Consider the following 17,905-nt stretch of genomic DNA (forward strand, 5'->3'; position numbering starts at 1 on the left):
CTAATTAAAAACTAAGGTAATAACTAACTCACGAAAGGTCTAGTCTAACAGTTAATCCTCCTTTGAGTAAAAGAACATTTTTCCCTTCCAATACTAAGTCCCAATATGGTTGACCAAAAGTCAAATTGGTCAAAAAGTTAACGGTCAACCATCAGTTGACTTAGGCTTAGCATAGCATAACCTACGTCCTTCATAGAGCTACCCCCAACGTAGATCCCCTGTTTCCTAAACTTCTATTAAGCTCATGATACAGCAAGCCAATCCCTCAAACTTCCAAATATGGACCTTTGTAATGTCTTAATGGATAAAGTTTCCAACTTTACCCATTAAGACACTCCCATCAAGTAAGATCTAAACTTTATGCACTAAAATGACGACAAATGCTAACATAACTTGCATGGCTTAAAGAACAAGCACTAAAGCACAATATTCGAAGTCCAACAAGTTTCAAGAGTGCTCCATATGGATTAAAAGGTGATAGAGTTGCCTCAAATCCCAAAAGCAAGCTTAAGGGACCAAAAAGTGACAAATATGCCAAATAACTAGATCTATGAAACCAACTGTAACAACGTAAATTTTCAAAACAATTTTTTCATTTCTTAAAAACATGTTTTCATCCAATCAAGTCATAAAATCCAATGTATCATAACATACTACAATCATGTAAATCCCAAGATCATAAATAAATCCTCTGATAGTGTGTACGAATCACGTCGGCGCCTTCCCACGGTCCTCTCTAGTACCTGAAACATGGAACACAACAACTGTAAGCATAAATGCTTAGTGAATTCCCCAAAATACTACTTACGCACATACGCCCTTCCAGGCCCTGCCCTTCCGGTCCATGTGTCTCAGGGGACTTCCGTCCCGACCCGGTAAACCTTCCGTTCCTACACGCGTCAACCTTACGGTCCACATCACAACACCTTCCGGCCCATAACATATATGCCTTCCGGCCCAAAACATAATGCCTTCCGGCCCATATCAAGCATAGCATACATAGCACATACAAAAGGTTACTTATCATATACAATGCATACAACTCATAACATATCCGACCTTCCGGTCACACAATAAAACCCTTCCGGGTACATTATAGTGAGAAAAGTCACCTCGTGGAAAGTCTAGGATCTCACGTGCTCGCTATCTCCAAATCTCTAAACGAAGACCCAACCCCGCCTAATCATAATGAAATATCATTCTAATTAATATAGACTTCCACAACTAGGCTTCACCCTTATTAATATTCCTCAGAGGGGTAAAAGACCATTTTACCCTTCCTTGACTCAAAGTCCACATGTTGACCAAAACCCTAAAAGTCAACAAAAGTCAACATCTCACAGTACGCGGGGCGTACATCGCTAATCCACAATCGGGGGTCTCCACCCAGTAGGTTGCGCGTACTGGGAGTTACGCCCAGCGTAACACCCAGATTTAGCCATTCTTCATTTCTAGTCTTAAATGGTGAAGACACCTCTTCAACTTCTAGATCTGGCTCACTTTAAGCCTCCATACCCATAAAGTCGAAGCCTTTAAGCCTTGGCATGGCTGTAAAGGCTCCTACACTCCTTAATACCTTTCCATTTCAACTCAAAAGGTCTAGATCTCATGCATGGCTAATCATTCACGTCCAAGATTACATTTTTATGAACCTACAACTCAAATGGACCAGAAATATGATGGATCTAAGCCAATGGAGACTACTTGCTCATAAAGTCTCCATCTTTGGGACCAAAACCCAAGAAAATGGTCCATAAAGCGTACCACAAGAACTACAAGGCAAGATCTGAACTTTTTACCTTAGGAAGAAGCTCCAACCTTTGCTAAACCCGGATCTACACTTGAACACCAACCTCTAGCCTCCACAATGGGCTCCTCTTCTCTTTTTCTACCTTGATATAACACCTCAAAGCTTAGAACACTCACCAACAAGCTATGAATGAAGGAACAACTCTCTTAGTGTTTCTTTCTGGAGGATGGTGGCTGAGTAACCAAGCCATCTCATTCCTTTTATAGCCAACAACCAAATTAGGGTTTTTAGGTCTGGACCGGTTATGCCTGGTGTAACCTTGGGTACGCCCAGCGTACCCTGGGGATGATGCGTTTAAATGAGGCGTGCGAGTACGCGCAGCGTACTCCTTGTATGCCCAGCGTACTCGCCCAACACAAAAGCCCAAAATGACACCATCAAAAAAAAGTTGAGGGGCTAATTAGAGGTACCTGAATTTCGGGCTGTTACAATTCTCCCCACTAGAACCAAACTTCGTCCCCGAAGTCTTATACCGAAAACAATTCGGGATACTGCTCCAGCATCTCCGACTCGGACTCCCATGTCAACTCAGACCCCTTCCGATGTTGCCACTGCGCTTGCACCAAGGGTACTTCGTTGTTCCTCAGAACCTTAACCTTTCGATCCCTAATTGCCACTTGTCTTTCAACATAGTTCAGGCCTGCATCCACCTGAATATCCTCTAATGGCACCACTGCCGACTCGTCGGCAATACATTTCCTCAACTGTGACACTTGAAAGGTGTCGTGAATCTGACCCAACTCTGCAGGTAGATCCAACTGGTAGGCTACCCTGCCTACCCTAACGATTACCCTGAAAGGTCCAATATATCTAGGTCCCAACTTGCCCCCCTTCCTGAATCGAATCACTCCTTTCCAAGGAGAGACCTTTAAGAGCACAAGATCACCAACCTGAAACTCGAGCTCGGACTGACGCCTGTCCGCATAACTCTTCTGGCGACTCTGAGCAGTCAACAATCTCTGCCTGACCTGCTGTATATCCTCGGTCGTCTGAAGCACAATCTCCGTACTACCCATTACCCGCTGCCCCACCTCTCCCCAGCAGATGGGGATTCGACACCTCCTCCCATACAACAGCTCAAGGGGTGGCATACCAATGCTCGAATGATGGATGTTGTTGTACGAAAACTCTACAAAGGGTAAATAGGTGTCCCAACTCCCTCAAAAATCCAAAACACACGCTCGGAGCATATCCTCAAGCGTCTGAATCGTCCACTCGCTCTGTCCGTCCGTCTGCGGGTGGTATGCGGTACTAAAATGCTGCCTCGTACCCAACTCCTCGTGAAACTTCTTCCAAAACCTGGAAGTAAATCGTACATCCCGATCTGAAACGATCGACATCGTATCCCCGTGCCGCGATACCACCTCCCTCACATATAACTCTGCCAATCTCTCCGCAGAAGAGCTCTCACTGATAGCAAGAAAATGAGCGCTCTTCATCAATCTATCCACAATTACCCAAATTGCATCGAACCCTCTCTTAGTCCTTGGCAATTTGGTGATAAAATCCTTGGTAATCTGACCCACTTCCACTCGGGAATCACCAGCGGCTGCAACTTACCATGCGGATGCTAGTGCTCGACCATAACCTGACGACAATTCAGGCACCTCTCGACGAACCATGCAACATCACTCTTCATACAGGGCCACCAATACTCCTTTTTAGGTCCAAATACATCTTAGTAGCCCCGAGATGGATCGAGAATTTCGATCGATGCGCTTCTTCCATCAAAATGGTACGCGTCCCACCCACAAATGGTAACCAAATCCGACCCTGAAATGTCATAACTCCCCAACCATCAGTAACGAATTCCGATACCTGCCCGACAACCCGCTCCCTTTTCGGTTTTCTGGTCTACCAGCCTCAGCCAGGGCCCCTCGGATGGTGTCCAATATCGGAGTCATCACCGTCAACCTCATACAAACATCTCGGATCAAGGCGCCCTCCGCCCTACGGCTCAACGCATCGGCTACGACATTAGCCTTGCCCGGGTGGTACAGGATCTCACAATTATAATCCTTCACCACATCCAACCATCTCCTCTAGTGCATATTCAGATTTGGCTGATCCATCAAGTACTTCAGACTCTGTGGTTCGTGTATATGGTACACCGAAACCCCATATAGATAGTGTCACCAGATCTTGAGGGCAAACACCACAGCCCCCAGTTCCAGGTCGTGGGTGGGATATCTCGACTCATGAGGCTTCAGCTGCCTCGATGCATACGCTATAACATGCCCCCTCTACATAAGCACTGCCCCTAATCCAGATATGGATGCATCACAATATACCACAAAATCCTCCATCCCTTCCGGGAGTATGAGCCCCGGGGCCTCGCATAATTTCTGACGAAGGGTCTCAAATGAGGACTGCTGCTCTGGACCCCATGAAAATGCAACAACCTTCCGGGTCATCTTGGTAAGTGGCACGACGATCTTGGAGAAATACCTGATAAACCTCCAATAATAGTCGGCCAATCCTAGAAAGCTCCTAATCTCGGTGGGCGATCTCGGCACTTCCCATCTCATCACCGTCGCGATCTTGGCCGGATCGACCAATATCCCCTTCTAGTTAACAAGGTGCCCTAGGAACTAGACCTCTCGTAACCAGAAATCACACTTGGAGAATTTGGCATATAGCCTCTCCGATCTCAGAACTCCAAGAATCTCCCTCAAATGTTCCTCATGTTGCTCTCTAGACCTCGAATATACCAAAATATCATCAATGAATACGATCAACGACCGATCCAGCATCGGCCTGCACACCCTGTTCATAAGATCACTGAACGCAGTCGGGGCATTGGTGAGCTCAAAAGGCATCACCACAAACTCGTAATGTCCACAACGAGTTCTGAATGCAGTCTTCTGGATATCTTCATCCCAAACCCTCATCTGATGATAACCCGACCTCAAGTCTATCCTAAAGAACCAAGATGCCCCCTGTAACTGATCGAATAGATCATCGATTCTAGGTAATGGATACCGGTTCTTGATCGTCAACTTGTTCAACTCCCGGTAATCGATACACATCCGGTGTGTACCATCCTTTTTCTTGACAAAAAGAATTGGCGCTCCCCAAGGTGAGATAATCGGTCAAATAAACCCCTTTCCCAACAGCTCCTGAAGCTGCAAGGATAACTCCTGCATATCTGGTGGAGCGAGGCGATAAGGCGCCTTGGCGATAGGTGCCGCTCCCGAAACTAGATCAATACGGAACTCCACTTGCCTTTTCGGAGGCACACCCGGCAGTTCTTCGGGAAACACATCCGAAAACTCGCACCCTACTGGAACCTCGTCAACCAAAATTAGCCTCCACGCGGCCACTCGTGTGTCCATCACATAGGCTATGAATCCACTGCAGCCCTGCTGCAAACTCTGTCTCGCCCTGGCAGCCGAACAAAACGCTGACCCACACCGGGTCCCCTCTCCATACACAGTAACCACTCCCCCACTAGGGTCTCGTATAGTCACAAACTGTCTCTCGCAGTCAATGACTACTCTAAACTTACTAAACCAGTCCATGCCCACGATGAAACAGACATCTCCCATCACTATAGGAACCAGATCTATAGGGAACTTGACACCAAAAATCTCGAGCACACATCCTCAAATCACGTCGGTGGTGTATACCGCTTTCTTATCAGTTATGGAAACCCTCAGAGGTCGACTCATCACCTCCCGATCAATACCAATGTGTCGAATAAAAGCCAAAGATACAAAAGACCGATTCACACCCGAGTCAAATAATACCAAGGCAGGTACAGAATTCACAAGAAAAGTACCTACGTATATTATAATATAAGCACAATATCTCAGCATAAAAGTAAATACATGAAAGAATACATACCAGCCACGACATCGGGCACCGCGCGGACCTCCTTCGAAGTCAACTGAAAAGCTCTCCCACGAGCCTTTGGAGCCTCGGCTTTCACCGGCCGAGTCTCGGTAACCCGAGCAGTAGGTGCATATCCCTGTGTTGATCCCTGGTGAAGCTGAGGACACTCGGCCTTCCGATGGCCGGTCTGGTTGCAATGGAAGCAAACCATAAATCCCTTGCGGCAATCCCTAGCGATGTGCCCCTCCTTGCCACATTTGTAGCAAGCACCTGATCGACAGGCCCCTCATGACCCTTGCCGCTTTTTCCACAAGGGCGGCCCTTCTGACCTCCCATCCTCGAATCGGTGGACTTGGTCCGCTTAGCTGTCGGCTGGGACTGAGCCGACCGCCAATCCACCCACTGAGACTCGGCCTCCTCCCTGGCCTTAGTCTCCAACTCGATCTCCCTCTTTCGGGCATTTGCCTGGAGCTCAGCAAATGTCCGGTATGTCGAGTTCGATACGAACTCTCGAATGTCCCTCCTCAGTATACCCAAATATCGGCTCATCCGTCCCTGCTCAGTGGACACCTGCTCAGGGCAGAACATCGCCCTCTCATGAAACTTCCAGGTAACCACAGCAACCGTATCGTTACCCTGCTTGAGGGTCAAGAACTCCTGAATCAACCATTCCCTCTCCACCATGGGAACATAATCGTCTCTGAACATAACAGTAAATCTCTCCCAAGTCACGGCCGAAATTTCTGCAAGAGTGAAGTTTGCCGTCACGAACTTCCACCAATCCTTTGCCCCTAGGCGGAGCTGGTTCAAAGCGAATCGTACCCTCAGATGCTCCTGACACGAACATGCGTACAAGTATCCCTCAATATCAGCAATCCATCTCATCGCAGCGATCGGGTCCTGCGTCCCGTCAAACTCGGGTGGCTTCGTGTTGCTGAACTCCCGAAATAGCAACGAGTCACCTCCCTGAGGTCTGGCAGCAACCACAGTTGCGGTAGCTGCAGCGGCTGCGGCCTCAGTCACCGCGGCATACCGCTCATTGAAAGTCTCCATCAGTGTGGTCTTGATAGACCCAAACATCTCCGGAATCTCAGCCCGCATCGTCGCAGCAACCTCATCGTGGATCATCTGACGAAGCTCCTCGTCACTCACACCGCTCGTCCCAGGTCTGTGGTGTGGCCCAACCATAATGCCTCTGAAATACAACATAAAAATATCAGAGACTCAATCGAGCATACTCGTACTCGATAACGCAACCCTACTCGGCCTCCGATACCCAAAGGATTCTTAGTTGGGTTGCCCACTGATCCAGTGTCTTCAGTAGTACGGGCCCTATACTACCGACTACACCGCATCATCATTCACCCCAAGTCCTCCTCCCTGGACCCCGGATCACGAGTACTCTATTCTTGATATGCACTGGCTACCTACTCGCTCTCAAAGCATCTCATAGCAGCAGGTTCCCCTAGACTAAGGCATCACAAATCAGGCCACTCTAGTCCTAATATGAATACCTAGTCTACTCTAGCATGCATAACATATCATAACATATCTCATAACACATATTGTAAGGGTATTTTGGGGATTTTACCGTTCGGGTGCTGGCTGACCGTACACACTACTTCTCCTTTGGTTATTACAAAATCTCTTATAAAATTTTATGCCTTTATTATTGAAAACTTTTCTAAAATCCTCGGTTTGAGTTTAGTTACGCCCGAAGGTGCATCCGAATCCCTCAAACCAAGGCTCTGATACCAACTTGTAACAACGTAAATTTTCAAAACAAATTTTTCATTTCTTAAAAACATGTTTTCATCCAATCAAGTCAAAAAATCCAATGTATCATAACATAGTACAATCATGTAAATCCCAAGATCATAAATAAATCCTCTAATAGTGTGTACGGATCACGTCGGCGCCTTCCTACGGTCCTCGCTAGTACCTGAAACACAGAACACAACAACTGTAAGCATAAATGCTTAGTGAATTCCCCAAAATACTACTTACGCACATACGCCCTTCCAGGCCCTGACCTTCCGGTCCATGTGTCTCAGGGGACTTCCGTCCCGACCCGGTAAACCTTCCGTTCCTACACGCGTCAACCTTACGGTCCACATCACAACACCTTCCGGCCCATAACATATATGCCTTCCGGCCCAAAACATAATGCCTTCCGGCCCATATCAAGCATAGCATACATCGCACATACAAAAGGTTACTTATCATATACAATGCATACAACTCATAACATATCCGACCTTCCGGTCACACAATAAAACCCTTCCGGGTACAGTATAGTGAGAAAAGTCACCTCGTGGAAAGTCTAGGATCTCACGTGCTCGCTATCTCCAAATCTCTAAACGAAGACCCAACCCCGCCTAATCATAATGAAATATCATTCTAATTAATATAGACTTCCACAACTAGGCTTCACCCTTATTAATATTCCTCAGAGGGGTAAAAGACCATTTTACCCTTCCTTGACTCAAAGTCCACATGTTGACCAAAACCCTAAAAGTCAAAAAAAGTCAACATATCACAGTACGCGGGGAGTACAGACATATGTATGCGGGGCGTACTTCGCTAATCCACAATCTGGGGTCTCCACCCAGTAGGTTGCGCGTACTGGGAGTTACGCCCAGCGTAACACCCAGATTCATCCATTCTTCATTTCTGGTCTTAAATGGTTAAGACACTTCTTCAACTTCTAGATCCGACTCACTTTAAGCCTCCTTACCCATAAAGTCGAAACCTTTAAGCCTTGGCATGGCTATAAAGGCTCCTACACTCCTTAATACCTTTCCATTTCAACTCAAAAGGTCTAGATCTCATGCATGGCTAATCATTCACGTCCAAGATTACATTTTTATGAACCTACAACTCAAATGGACCAGAAATGTGATGGAACTAAGCCAATGGAGACTACTTGCTCATAAAGTCTCCATCTTTGGGACCAAAATCCTAGAAAATGGTCCATAAAACATACCACAAGAACTACAAGGCAAGATCTGAACTTTTTACCTTAGGAAGAAGCTCCAACCTTTGCTAAACCCGGGTCTAGACTTGAACACCAACTTCTAGCCTCCAGAATGGGCTCCTCTTCTCTTTTGCTACCTTGAAATAACACCTCAAAGCTTAGAACACTCACCAACAAGCTATGAACGAAGGAACAACTCTCTTAGGGTTTCTTTCTGGAGGATGGTGGCTGAGGAACCAAGCCATCTCATTCCTTTTATAGCCAACAACCAAATTAGGGTTTTTAGGTATGGACCGGTTACGCCCGACTTAACCTTGGGTACGCCCAGCGTACCGGGGGGATGATGCATTTAAATGAGGCGCGCGAGTACGCGCAGCGTACTCCTTGTACGCCCAGCGTACTCGCCCAACACAAAAGCCCAAAATGACAACATAAAAAAAAAAAAGATGAAGGGGTAATTAGAGGTACCTGAATTTCGGGTTGTTACACCAATGAGCAAGATAAAAGCTTTTTAGTTACAATGGTCCATAAATAAGGAACCCTTGTTGGATCTATACTTCAAACCTTCTACTAAGCACCTTACAAACACCTTGATCTTCAAGATTCATGAAGAAGATAAGCTCACAAAGGATACCAAGGCTCAAAACAAGCAAGCGGAGGACATGATTTCTAAAGGAATGATATGAGGTGATGGAGGCTGGTCATGGGAAAGATTCCAAGAAGTTAGAGCCTTTAAATAGGGCTCACAACCCCATAATTAGGGTTTTAGACAGCAGTAGCTATGCCTTGCATAGCATAACCTACACCCCGCATATGTCATTAAACTCTTGTCGATAATTTAGCACCTACGCCCAACGTAACATTCCTATGCCCAACGTTCGTCAAGATTCCAAATTTCCAATTCAACTTCAAACAATCATAACTTCTTCGTTTCAACTCTATTTTCGACGTTCTTTATATGCATGGAAAGGTATTAACAAGCCCCACAATTATATCTAGTCGCTTTTAACTAAAAACATATCGAACTAAAATCCTTAATTCATGCAAGAAGCCTGAGATATCACCTTTTTAATTTTACCCTTTTGCTTCAAGGCACAAATCGAGGGCTATAATCACTTGATCCATCATTATCAATCATCCGAAAGGGTCTAAAATCTATTCATTTGAAGCCCAAGTCCTTCACTTGATCAAGTTCCAGTGCGATGTCCCAAAATTAGAATGTAACGTCCGCGTTTCCAGACTAGGCATTATCATTGATGTAATAGTCTAGGTTAACCCTTGTAACTCTTTTTGAAGTATTAATGATAAAATATTTGAGTATTATTTGAATTATGTGAATTATGTGTTTATTTTCTTAATTATTATAATTTAATGAATTAAGAATAAAATAAGTGTCAAATTTGAAGTGTGGTATAATCCTAATATCTTTGCATAAATATGTAGTGGTCGAAAAAAGGATTCCGAAGATATAAAGAATGCCGAAATCCGAGTTATAACGAAGAAGTTATGACCTGTCGAAGTTTCGCGATAGAACCGACAACGTTGAATGACGTAAAAAGTGAAATTTACGTTAGATCAATATTTATCCTTAGTAATCTAAACGAAAGTCGTAGAGTTCGTTAAACTGAGAGCGTGCATAAAAATAACGCCCAAATCTGACTTCGTATGAGGAAGTTATGATTTTTCGAAGTTTCGACTCAGCAGTATGCAGCTCGAATACTCGATTTTAGATCGAGCGGTTTTTAGCCGAAACAATCTAAATGAGAATCTAAGGTCTCGTTAATAGGAGTAAAACGATAAAAAGATAGGTGAAAACGGACGTCGGATGAAGAATTATAATTTATAACGCAATTTTCCTGTCCCGGCCTACTAAAAAGAAATAATAATAATAATAATAATAAAGTCAAAATTAGCCGATGAAGTCTAAACAAAAGTTGTAGATCGTAGTCTCACCTAAGCGTGCATATAAATAACGTCGAAAACGGAGTTCGTATGAGGAAGATATGAATTTTCGAAGTTTATTAAATATTTTCGATATTTAATATATATATATATATATATATATATATATATATATATATATATATATATATATATATATATATATACACACACATATATATATATTCCGATATTATCCGAAGGGGGGGGGGGGGGGGAGTCAGCGACCTTATTGTCATTACGCCCAGCGTAATCTCAAGTTACACCCAGCGTAATTCGACCTTCCAGTCCCTATAAAAGGAGGTCGAGGGCAACCGAGTTCATTGCTCATTTCTTCCCTTTTTCTCGCGTTTTTGCATCGTTTTTCATGCAAGAATTATCCCGAAGCCCCGGTATCATTCCCGAGCCCCGAAGCAAGTCCCAAGGTCCCGAAGATCCCGAGAAGTAAGATTCCCGAGCCGAAGCTATTCAGCGGAGTATGGATAACGACCACAGACTTTTTCTAGACAGTCTTGTGGAACGCTAGCAGGTTCATAACTTGTAGGTGTTGTGAACGATGTTTTCACCGGTGTACTCTATCCCCTCATGGTTGCCTTTAGGATATCTATTGTTGAGGAAACCCCTTAGCAGTAATGTCTGTCCCGATGAAAATCCTAGATTAGGTCCCTTGAGATAGATATTGTTTTAGGGATGTAAAGTGAGGATAACGGGAATGGGTAATCGGGATAGTGATTGGTTGGTGAAATTAAATATAATTTATTTATTGTCGATTGAAAACCCTATATGCTCACCAGGCTCCCAAGCCTGACCCACTTAGTTTTATTTGTATTACAGGAAGTGGCGTGTAACGACGTAAATTTTAAAACCAATATTTCATTTTTGTAAACATCAAAAACATCGATTAATATTTCAAATCCAAAAGTAAACAAAAATTTCACAACAGAATACATCCCAAAGATCATAAAATAGTTTTCCCCCGATAATGTGTACGATCACGCTGGCACCTTCCCGGTCCTCGCTAGTACCTGAAACACATCACACAACAACTGTAAGCATAAATGCTTAGTGAGTTCCCCAAAATACAACTTACGCACATACGCCTTTCCAGGCCCTAACCTTCCGGTCCATGTGTCTCAGGGGACTTCCATCCCGACTAGGTAAACCTTCCAGTCCTACCCACGTCAACCTTACGGTCCACATCACAACGCCTTCCGGCCCATAACATATTCGCCTTCCGGCCCATAATATAGTGCCTTCCGGCCCATATCAAGCATATCATACATGGCACATATAACGAATAACTTATCACACATAATACATATATCTCTTAACATATCCGACCTTCCGGTCACACAGTCAAACCCTTCCGGGTACAGTATAGTGAGAAAACTCACCTCGTGGAAAGTCTAAGATCTCGTGTCCTCGCTATCACCGAATCCCAACGACAACTCTACCTCGCCTAAACATAAAAATATTATTTAATACACAAAGACTTCCACCACTAAAACTTTACCCCTTATCATCATTCCTCAGAGGGTAAAAGACCATTTTACCCTTCCTTGACCTAAAGTCCTCATGTTGACCAAAACCCTAAAAGTCAATAAAAGTCAACCCTGAGAGTACGCGGGGCGTACTGCTAGATGTACGCGGGGCGTACGTCGCCAATCCCCTGGATCGGGGTCTCCACCCACTTCGCTGCGCGTACTGGAAGTTACGCCCAGCGTAACCATCAGAATCAACCACTCTTCATTTCTGGTCTTAATCGGTTAAGCCATTACTCCAACTTCTAGATCCGACTCTTTTAGTGTGTCTAAACCCATAAAGTTGAGACCTTTAAGCCTTGGCATGGCTGTAAAGGCTCCAACATCACATAACAACATTCTATTCCAACTCAAGGATCTAGATCTCATGCATGGTGCAATACCCACGTCCAAGATGCCATTTTTATGAGTCTACAACTCCAATAGATCAGAAATATGAAGTATCTAAGCTTATGGAGGCCATTTGCACAAAAAGTCTCCACCTTTGGGACTTAAACCCTAGAAAATGATACTTTAAGCATGCAACATGAACCAAGTGACAAGATCCGAACTTTTTACCTGATAATGAAGCTTTAACCCTTGCAAAGCTCAGATCTACACTTGAGCACCACTTCTAGCCTTTCCAATGAGCTCTTCTCCTCCCTTGCAACCTTGGAATGGCACCACCAAGCTTAGAATACACACACAAAGGCTTAAGAACGAAGGCATACACTATTTAGGGTTTCACTCTGAGGGATGGTGGTTGAGAAGTCCAGCCACACATTCCTTTTATAGACCTCCAAGGAGATTAGGGTTTTTAGATCTGGGCAAGTTACGCCACGCGTAACCTTGGGTACGCCCAACGTACCTGAGGGGGAACACGTCCAATTGAGGCGCACGAGTACGCGCGGCGTACGCCTTGTACGCCCAGCGTACTCGCCTAACATGAAACCCTAAATTAACAACATAACCCAAAACAGAAGAATACCTGGATTCGGGCTGTTACAATTCTCCCCCACTAGAACCAGACTTCGCCCCCGAAGTCTCATACTGAAAACAACTCTGGATACTGATCCCGCATCTCAGACTCAGACGCCCATGTCAGCTCGGACCCCTTCCGATGCTGCCACTGCACTTGTACCAGGGGTACTTCATTGTTCCTTAGAGCCTTAACTTTCCGATCCCTGATCGCTATTGGTCTCTCCACATAGTTCAGGCCTGCATCCACCTGAATATCATCTAATGGAACCACTGCCGACTCGTGGGCAATACATTTCCTCAACTGCGAGACATGAAAGGTATCATGGATCTGCCCAAACTCAGCAGGTAGATCCAACCGGTAGGCTACCCAGCCTACCCTAGCAATTACCCTGAAGGGTCCAATATACCGGGGTCCCCACTTGCCCCTCTTCCTGAATCGTATCACTCCTTTCCAATGAGAGACCTTTAGGAGCACAAGGTCACCAACCTGAAACTCGAGCTCGGACCGCCGCCTGTCCGCATAACTCTTCTGGCGACTCTGCGCAGTCAACAACCTCTGCCTGACCTGTTGAATCTTCTCGGTCGTCTGGAGTACAATCTCTGTGCTACCCATCACCCGCTGCCCCACCTCTCCCCAGCAGATGGGGGTGCGACACCTCCGCCCATACAACAGCTCAAAGGGTGGCATACCAATGCTCGACTGATGGATGTTGTTGTACGAAAACTCTGCTAAAGGTAGATAGGTGTCCCAGCTCCCTCCAAAATCCAAAACACATGCTCGGAGCATATCCTCAAGTGTCTGAATCGTCCGCTCGCTTTGTCCGTCCGTCTGCGGGTGGTATGCGGTACTGAAATGCAGTCTCATTCCTAACTCCTCATGAAACTTCTTCCTTAACCTAGAAGTAAAACGCACATCGCGATCTGAAACAATCGACATCGGAACCCCATGCCGCGATACCACCTCCCTCACGTATAATTCCGCCAACTTCTCCGCAAATGAGCTCTCGCTGATGGCTAGAAAATGAGCGCTCTTCGTCAATCTATCCACGATCACCCAAATCGCATCAACTCCCCTCGCAGTCCGCGGCAATTTGGTGATAAAATCCATGGCAATCTGTTCCCACTTCCATTCGGGAATCTCTAGCGGCTGCAATTTACCGTGCGGAGGCTGGTGCTCGGCCTTAACCTGCCGACAAGTCAGGCATCTCTCAACAAACCATGCAACATCCCTTTTCATACAGGACCACCAATACTCCTTCCTTAGATCCAAATACATTTTCGTAGCCCCGGGATGAATCGAGAATTTCGATCGATGCGTTTCCTCCATCAAAATAGTACACGTACCGCCCACAAATGGTACCCAAATCCGACCCCGAAAAGTCATAAGCCCTCGACCATCCATAACAAATCCTGATACCTGACCTACAACCCGCTCCCTCTTCTGGTTTTCTGGTTTCGCAGCCTCAGCCTGAGCTCCTCGAATGGTATCCAAAATCGGGGTCATCATCGTCAATCTCATACAAATATCTCGGATCGGGGCGCTTTCCGCCCTACGGCTCAACGCATCGGCCACCACATTAGCCTTGCCCGGATGGTACAGGATCTCACAATCGTAATCCTTCACCACATCCAACCATCTCCTCTGTCGCATATTCAGATTTGGTTGGTCCATCAAGTACTTCAGACTCTTGTGGTCAGTGTAGATGGTACACCGAACCCCATAAAGATAATGCCGCCAGATCTTGATGGCAAACACCACAGCCCCCAATTCCAGGTCGTGGGTGGGATATCTTGACTCGTGAGGCTTTAACTGCCTCGAAGCATACGCTATCACATGCCCCCTCTACATAAGCACCACCCCTAAACCCGATATAGATGCATCACAGTACACCACAAAATTCTCCATCCCTTCCGTAAGTGCAAGCACCGGGGCCTCGCACAATTTCTGACGAAGGGTCTCGAATGAGGACTATTGCTTCGGTCCCTACGAAAATGCAACACCCTTCCGGGTCATCCTAGTAAGTGGCACGGAAATCTTGGAGAAATCCTTGATAAACCTTCGATAACAATCGGCCAATCCTAGAAAACTCATGATCTCAGTGGGCGATCTCGGCACCTCCCATCTCAACACCGCCTCAATCTTGGCTGGGTCGACCAATATCCCTTTCTGGTTAACAAGTTGCCCAAGGAACTGGACCTCCCGTAACCAGAAATCACACTTGGAGAATTTGGCATACAGCCTCTCCGAGAATTTCCCTCAAATGCTCCTCATGCTGCTCCCTAGACCTCAAATATACCAAAATATCATCAATGAATACGATCACCGACCGATCCAGCATCGGCCTGCACACCCGGTTCATAAGATCCATGAACGCGGCCGGGGCATTGGTGAGCCCAAAAGGCATCACCACAAACTCATAATGTCCATAACGAGTTCTGAATGTAGTTTTCTGAATATCTTCATCTCGAACCCTCATATGATGATAACCCGACCTCAAGTCTATCTTGGAGAACCAAGATGCCCCCTACAATTGATCGAACAGATCATCGATCCTAGGTAACAGATACCGGTTCTTAACCGTCAACTTGTTCAACTCCCGGTAATCGATACACATCCGGTGTGAACCATCCTTTTTCTTGACAAACAAAATCGGCGCTCCCCAAGGTGAGCTACTCGGTCGAATAAACCCCTTCCCCAGCAGCTCCTGAAGCTGCGAGGATAACTCCTGCATTTCCGGTGGAGCGAGACGATAAGGCGCCTTTGCGATGGGCGCCGCTCCCGGAACCAAATCGATACGGAACTCCACTTGCCTTTCCGAAGGCACACCTGGTAACTCTTCGGGGAACACATCCGAAAACTCGCATACTACAGGAAGGTCGTCAACCGAATTGGGCCTCCCCGCGGCCACTCAAGTATCCATCATGTAGGCTATGAATCCATTGCAGCCCTGCTGCAAACTCTACCTCGCCCTGGTAGCCGAACAAAACGCCGACCCACACCGGGTCCCCTCGCCATACACAGTAAGCACTCCCCCACTAGGGTCTCGAATAGTCACCAACTGTCTCTCGCAGTCAATGACTGCCCCAAATTTACTCAACCAATCCATGCCCATGATGACGCAGACATCCCCCATCGCTATAGGAATCAAGTCTATAGGGAACTTGACTCCAAAAATCTCGAGCACACATCCTCAAATCATATCAGTGGCGTATACCGCTTTCTCATCCGCTATAGAAACTCGCAGGGGTCGACTCATCACCTCCCGATCAATACCGATGTGTTGGCTAAAAGCCAACGATACAAAAGACCGACTCGCACCCGAGTCAAATAATACCAAGGCAGGTACAGAATTCACAAGAAAAGTACCTACGCATATTATAATATAAGCACAATACCTTATCATAAAAGTAAATACACGAAAGAATGCATACCAGCTACGACATCAGGCGCCGTGCGGACCTCCTCTGCAGTCAACTGAAAAGCTCTCCCACGAGCCTTTGGAGCCTCGACTTTCACCGGTCGAGTCTCGGTAACCCTGGCAGCAGGCGTAGATCCCTGGCGAAGCTGGGGGCACTCGGCCTTCCGATGGCCGGTCTGGTTGCAATGAAAGCAAACCATGAATCCCTTGGGGCAATCCCTAGCAATATGCCCCTCCTTGCCACACTTGTAGCAAGCACTCGATCGACATGCCCCCTCGTGACCCTTGTCGCACTTTCCGCAAGTGCGGCCTTTCTGACCTCCCAACCTCGAATCGGTGGACTTGGTCCGCTTGGCTGCCGGTTGAGACTGAGTCGGCCGCCGATCCACCCATTGAGACTCGGCCTCCTCCCTGGCTTGGGTCTCCAACTCGATCTCACGCTTCCTGGCATTCGCCTGGAGCTCAGCAAAAGTTTGGTATGACGAGTTCGATATGAACTCCCGGATATCCCTCCTCAGCACACCCAAATACCGGCTCATCTGAGCCTTCTCCGTGGACACCTGCTCAGGGCAAAACATCGCCCTCTCATGAAATTTCCGAGTGATCACCGTGATAGAATCATTACCCTGCTTGAGGGTCAAGAACTCCTGAACCAACCGTTCCCTCTCCACCGGGGGAACATACTCGTCTCTGAACATAGCAGTAAACCTCTCCCATGTCACGGCTGAAACCTCCGCCAGAGTGAAGTTCGCCGTCACGAACTTCCACCAATCCTTTGCTCCCAGGCGGAGCTGGTTCAAAGCGAATCGTACCCTCAGATGCTCCGGACATGAACAAGTGTAGAAGCATCCCTCTATATCAGCAATCCATCTCATTGCAGCGATCGGATCCTGCGTCCCGTCAAACTCAGGTGGCTTCGTGTTGCTGAACTCCCGAAATAGCAACGAGTCACCTCCTTGTGGTCTGGCAGCGGCCACAGCTGTGGTAGCTGCAGCGGCTGCAGCCTCAGTCACCGCGGTGTACCACTCATCAAAAGTCTCCATCAGTGTGGTCTTAATAGACCCAAACATCTCTGGAATCTCAGCCCGAATCATTGCAGCCACCTCCTCATGAATCATCTGACGAAGCTCCTCGTCACTCACACTGCTCGTACCAGGTCTGTGGCGTGGTCCAACCATGATGCCTCTGAAATACAACATAGAAATATCAGATACTCTATCGAGCATAATCGCACTCGATAACGCAACCTTACTCAGTCTCCGATACTCAGGGATTCTTACTTGGGTTGCCCACTGACCCGGTGTCTTCAGTAGTACGGGCCCAATACTACCAACTACACCGCATCAGCATTCACCTGAAGTCCTCCTCCCCAAACCCCGGATCATGAGTACTCTATTCTTGCCATGCACTAGCTACCCACTCG

The sequence above is a fragment of the Lactuca saligna genome, chromosome 4, assembly GCF_052625555.1.
Source record: "Lactuca saligna cultivar CGN05327 chromosome 4, ASM5262555v1, whole genome shotgun sequence".
NCBI classification, from domain to species: domain Eukaryota; kingdom Viridiplantae; phylum Streptophyta; class Magnoliopsida; order Asterales; family Asteraceae; genus Lactuca; species Lactuca saligna.